Genomic DNA, 6,000 nt, shown 5'->3' with positions numbered 1-6,000 from the left:
AATAGAAGAACCAGAGGCTAGCTCCCTCGAGCCCAGCTGTTCTCTCTTCACACGCTCTTGGCCATTGTCATCTCTGTCCTACTCAGAGCCCCTGCTTGTCTCCTGGCCCCTAGCCACACCCTACTTCAAATTCTTGGAGGTCCTAGACTGGATACTGTGACCATCTGGAACTATAGGGTACTTTCTTAGGTGATGCAATGGCTATGCTTCCAAAATCCCAAAATAACTTACTGCAAAATGAATCATATCCTTGAACCCAAATATCATCTCCGGCTCGGTATGCCTGCACTTTGCGATGAGAGAAAATACTTCCTTCTAATTTGAATCCATGTTTGTTATATCTGGTTTTTTTTTAAACAGTTTACTCAAGCATTAAAAAAAGATCACTTTATTTTGGGAAACATGAAAAATGCTAAGATTATTCACATTGGTTACTATGCGTTTTGATCATCTAGTAGTTACAAGTTTTAATGATAAATGTTTAAGAATAATTAGGTCATGCTAATGAATAGAATAATGATTAGAATTAGTAAGAAATCTGTGGCAAAACTGTTGTTTTTTTCTTTTTCCGCCCTAGTAGAAAAACGACAAATTTAGCAAGAAAGTGAAGTCACTTCAGGGTGTGTCTCTTATTTCGGTTTCTATTTTCCTCATAAACAGAATTTTGCCTTTGGTAATATTGCGTTATATTTAAAAATTATAAACGTCATGCTCTGCTGAAGTATTCTGCTTTAAAGCCCACATATATGCAGTATGCATTATTTGATATTTCACTTAAGAAATAATGCATTGGGGCATCTGGGCAGCTCAGTCGATTAAGCGTCCGACTTCAGGTCAGGTCGTGATCTCAGCATTCCTGGATTCAAGCCCCATGTCACGCTCTGTGCTGACAGCTCAGAGCCTGCTTGGGATGCTCTCTCTCTCCCTCTTTCTCTTTCTGCCCCTTCCCCGCTCATGCTCTGTCTCTCTCTCTCTCTCTCTCAAAAATACACAAACATTTTTTAAAAAGGAAACAATGCAGCATGGCAATATTTTAGTATCGAGCTAGCCACCGTGGAATGTACGTGTGCACACAGTGTGATGTGGGAGAAGGGTCTGGTGTTGATGCTTATGCAGCCTAATGAATCTGCCAGTCTTGTGAACTAGTTTTCACTTTTTACTTCAGCACTTTCAAGTGTTATGAAGGAGCAACAGAGAGGACAGAGAGCGTCGGAGGACAGAGAGTGGGATAAATGAAAAACGCAGACTTAGACAGAAAAAACAACGTATTTTCTTTAGCTCCAGAATTGTTGGAAGACATCATGAATATTATTTTGTTAACTGGAATTTCAGGGGTAGTGCCTTATTACACGTTCTTAGACTTGAGTGATTAATTCTAGCAAATCATCATCCGGATTGATGGCCTGACAGGATAGCAGCGAGTCCCTAATGAATACAAGGTGGCCACGTGAGTAAAGAAGAGGAGAGTTCAAATTATGGCAATTTCTGCAGTGATACATTTCACACTTCATCATTACATGATCAGAAAACACCTTCCACACGTTGTTTTAGAGACACCGAAATCGAATTGCGGTGGAAGAAAATTACTGGAGTTTATGGACCTGTCAGATGTGTTCTTGTGAAGAAGTCCGTCTTTGTTCCGGGAGAGGAAGGGTCGGGGTTTCCAGGAAGGAGCGAGCAACGGTGTTTAGCACCTGTTATCTGGCCCTTTCCTTCTGGGCGATGCCACGCCACCTTGCGACGTGACGTTACAGCTTTGTCTGGTTAGCTGTGCCTCCCTTGTAGTCTGTTAAACCCTTGAGTACAAGCACAATTTTATACATTGCCTTTTATCCCTGTCACAATATCCAGATATACTGACCAGTCTGCACAGATATTTACTGAATAAATATCGAACAATTGGGAATGCATTTGGGGGGAAACCAACAAGAAACCATACAGACCATTTCAAATGTTTATAAAAATTAACCCAAACTACTTTGCCACATTCCTTTTGGGGGGGAAATATTCATCCCAGTGGCAACTCATTCTTTCACTGGACCTCTCCTAGGGGACTGACCCAAGGACCCACGTTAATACAGTTACATGCAAGGTCATTTATAGGAATTAGTAAGTCATGACTACGATGCTTTAATCTCCCAGCATCTTGCAGTCTTGGTTTAGCGTATTTCTTAGGGGCTTCGCTAGGTGATACTCCTGTGTTATCAGATGTTTGTTTTTAGTAGCAAGCAGTTCTGGGAAATTACTTTAATTAACTCAACATAAGCACTTACTGCATTAGTGAAACGAGTGCGTTAGAATGATGACTGCCTAGTCCCACGTGTTCGTGTATTTTAAAATTTTATTTACCTTGCCGATGTCTTCATATGTCAAGTAGTTACTCAAGACCTGGGTAATTACCTGAGGCCTGGAGTAAATCTGACATAATTCTGTCGTTTGGTCTTTATCATTGCTCCTGACCAGCTTTCCTGCTTGTGTGAGTTAGTATTTGCAGCGAAGAATCATCCAACGTTTGTTAAGATTTGCAAGGCACAGTCTTAAAACCACGGCCCCTGCTTCCATCTGTCTGACCAGGATCTCCTCATTCTTCCACGCTCCTGACTCTTTCACAAACAGACGGTGCCCCAGAGAGCGCTCAGCGGGTCAGGAACCGTAGGTGATCCCTTGAGAATCTGGGGGCATTAACCACCATGTCCCTTCTTATGTTGGGCCCTGTCCGCTCTTTCTTGGAAAAGTGACCCGACACCTAGTCCGTTCCCAAACCTCAGGCCAAGTGTCTCTCCAGTAGGAATTTTTTCCCCATAAACCCTGTAATTTCATCTCCGCTCCTACCAACTTGCCACCCCACAGACATATACCAGGGTTCGTATACAGTAGGTAGTCCGAATACTTATGAATTTTTCATAATAACCTTGTGATTATATATTTATTCCTTTTGCCACTCACAGCTTTCACTTGTGCCATATTGTATGTTTTTCTCTGCTCCTAGAGTTACAATGAGGCGGGATCCGTACATTTCTGTGCATTTTCGTTCTGAAAACTTTAAAACTTTAATCTCCACCTGATTTTACCCTATACTTCAGCGCAGGCCTTGCTGTCACCTCCACGGCTTGGAGAAGAGGGAGGGGTAGTTCACTTTGAGACATCACATCACCTCCCCCTAGCAAAGCCCTCATTTGGAGGAAAGGGGTTGAGATACCTCTTTACTCGGCTGGCCAAATATTTGGGAAGGAAGGAATTCAGATACATCTCTTGTCCTGTGTGGCCTCGTGAGCGGAGATTTCTGTGTGTCCGACGTGTGGCTTCTTGTAGAGATTGTTAACTTCACCTCGGTCGCATCCACCACCAGTGACTGTCACAGCGATGAAGTTAGGTCACTCGTCGGCCTCCCTCCTGGTACGCGCTCCCATCTTCTTTACAGAGATGGGGCTTGTATTTGCTGGGCCCTCTATCTTGCCCTCCATCAATCTCCGTGGGTTTTCCTTTGGAAGGAAAAAATAAAAATTCGGGGCCCCCTTCAACACTCTTCGAAGGCTGTGGGGGACAAGAGGAAAGAGAGGGTGACCCCATCTTTTGTTCAGAAACACTTGACAATGATCCTTACAACATGAGCATCTCCAGAAGGTCCCCGTCCTTGTAGACAGTGAGTTACAGGGAGAGAGCTGTCCCCATGCTCCCATCCAGCTGCTACTCCAGGGGCTGTGTGCTCGTATCTCCTGAGAAGAGCACTCTGGGTGCTCTTCCTCCAAGAATGAAGAGCTATTCCCTCTGGGCCCTAGTCCTTTGGCTTTAGAGAGAAGGAAGGCAGCCGCACACTGTCCCAGCGTGGGGAGCAGATACTTCCCATTGAGGCCAAAGACCACGGACATCACCCACCCCTGCTGCGCACGGCTTGCACGTGGGGTGCTGGCTGGTCAGGCACAGCTCTGCTCCGTGATGTTTATCTCCGTGTGGCACTCAGAGACATTCGGAGCTGTTACTTGGCATCTTTTTTTCCTCTTTCTTTTGTACCTTTCACACAGCACGTGGACAAGAAAACGCCCACCCGTCATCCTCTTAAAGGCCGAATGGGTGAGCCAATGGATAAACCTGCAGCCAGATATTCCTTCTAATGTAGCTTATCTGTACTGCGATTGCCTTTTCCTCAAATTAAGCTATGTTATCTGCAATGTCATGTTTCAGAAGATCTCTGATTCGACACCGGACCTCACGTTGTACGAGAACTAAACAGCCTCAGAGATAGAAGACATGTCTTTCTAATTTGTGGCATATCATCCCGTAGAAGATTGCAAGCTCAGAAAAATAGGACACATAGCCTACCTTTCTCCTCCGTTTCTCTTCATTGTTAGGAATAAAGCTAATAGTAACTTTCTCAGCTTATATTTTGAGAAGACATTCAGGGATTTCTTTGGACCCCTTGTGTTAATTCAACTCGATATCCTCAGGCTGTGTGGAAAGATTCAAAATTGTAATCATTTATATAGATGATGATGCAGAAATGACATAAAAATGATTGATAGGATTGACTAATATATATCCTGATTTAAAATTTTGATTTCAGCTCCGGTCATGGTCTCATGGTTCGTGAGACTGAGCTCGAGTTGCACTCCGTGCTGACAGGGCGGAGCCTTCTTGGGATTCTCTGTCTTCCTCTCTCTCTCTGACCCTCCCCTGCTCACATTCTCTCTTTCTTTCTCTCTCTCAAGTTTTTTTTTTAAACATTTGTGCTTAAATCTTATAAAATAAACTCTTTGCATCCTGGCATCTCAAGAATGCAGTCACTAGTAAGGCAATGGATAGTTTGTCACAATTGTCTCACAATTTACCGTGGAAGAACAAATTTATTAATGATATCAAAAGTAGCCTACTTATCAGTCCCTTATCAACTTAAAGGTTAACTGCTTCCAGACTCTCAAAAGACAGGGACGGTGTAATTTCCCTTGCTGTCAGCCCTATTGCCCAGCACAAAGTAAGCACTCAATAAATGTGGGCAGAATTGAAGAGAGGAAAAGAAGCAGGTTGGGTACCAGTACGTACTCTGATGCAGATTTAGAGAGATTGTTCGGAGTGTGAGTAAAAGCAGTAACATCCAGCCTGAGCTCTTGGTGTTGCCTCTCTTCCGACGAGAACGAACATCACTGCCATTGATTCAATAAGAAGAACGTGACCTGTAGTTCACAAGCAGAATTATGATAGGCACGCTCATGACCCAGGTCCAATTATTGCTTCCAAATATCCTAAACTGGACTGGAAGAGACTGCCGTGTACCTATGACTGGGGAGATGGGCCATGCGAGCTTAGGCTGGAAAACAGTTCAGCTGATAGGTTTCCGGTAAGAGCACCAATGGGAGTGAGAACCTCAGAGCTGCATTGTCATAGAGGATGTGGTGACAGGTCGTCCGGAACACAAACTTTACTCTGCTGTACATGAAATTAGTATAATGGTCTGGTGCATTACATAAAAATGAAGCTAATTCTTACCAATGGGGAACCAGAATTGGTTAATGAGTTGGCCTTTGTCTTCAAGTGACAGAAAACACCACCTAGTGTGGCTTCAATAAAAATAAGCTGGTATTTCCCACAAAGTGAGGGTTCTGGAGGTATGTAGACAGCTCCCGGCTTTGAGATTTCATGTCTTTTCAATTCTCTTAACCCTCTCTGTCGCAAACAGAAGATGCTGTAGGTGATGCTGATGCCCTGTTAATATCCAACTCCGGGAGAAGAGAAGGGGGAGGAAAAGATTTGTCTGTTGCGTTGGTCTAGTTAGTAAATCAAATCTCTGTGACCCTGTCTCCATCACTACCACTGAATATCCCCTCATATAGGCATGGCTAGGCACAGAGAGGGAGCTGAGGGAATGGAATGTGCATCAGCTTTCACGGGCTCTACGTTTGGGACATCAGAAACAAGGGGACTGGGATGCCGACAGGGCACCGAGAACACGGTCCAGTTTGATCATCGGACAAGGGGATAGAAGTGAGTGTTGTTATTCATTACACA

This window comes from Panthera uncia (genome assembly GCF_023721935.1).
Source record: "Panthera uncia isolate 11264 chromosome A3 unlocalized genomic scaffold, Puncia_PCG_1.0 HiC_scaffold_12, whole genome shotgun sequence".
NCBI lineage: Eukaryota > Metazoa > Chordata > Mammalia > Carnivora > Felidae > Panthera > Panthera uncia.
The sequence above is the reverse complement of the archived record's forward strand: the minus strand, read 5'-3'. Positions refer to the sequence as shown.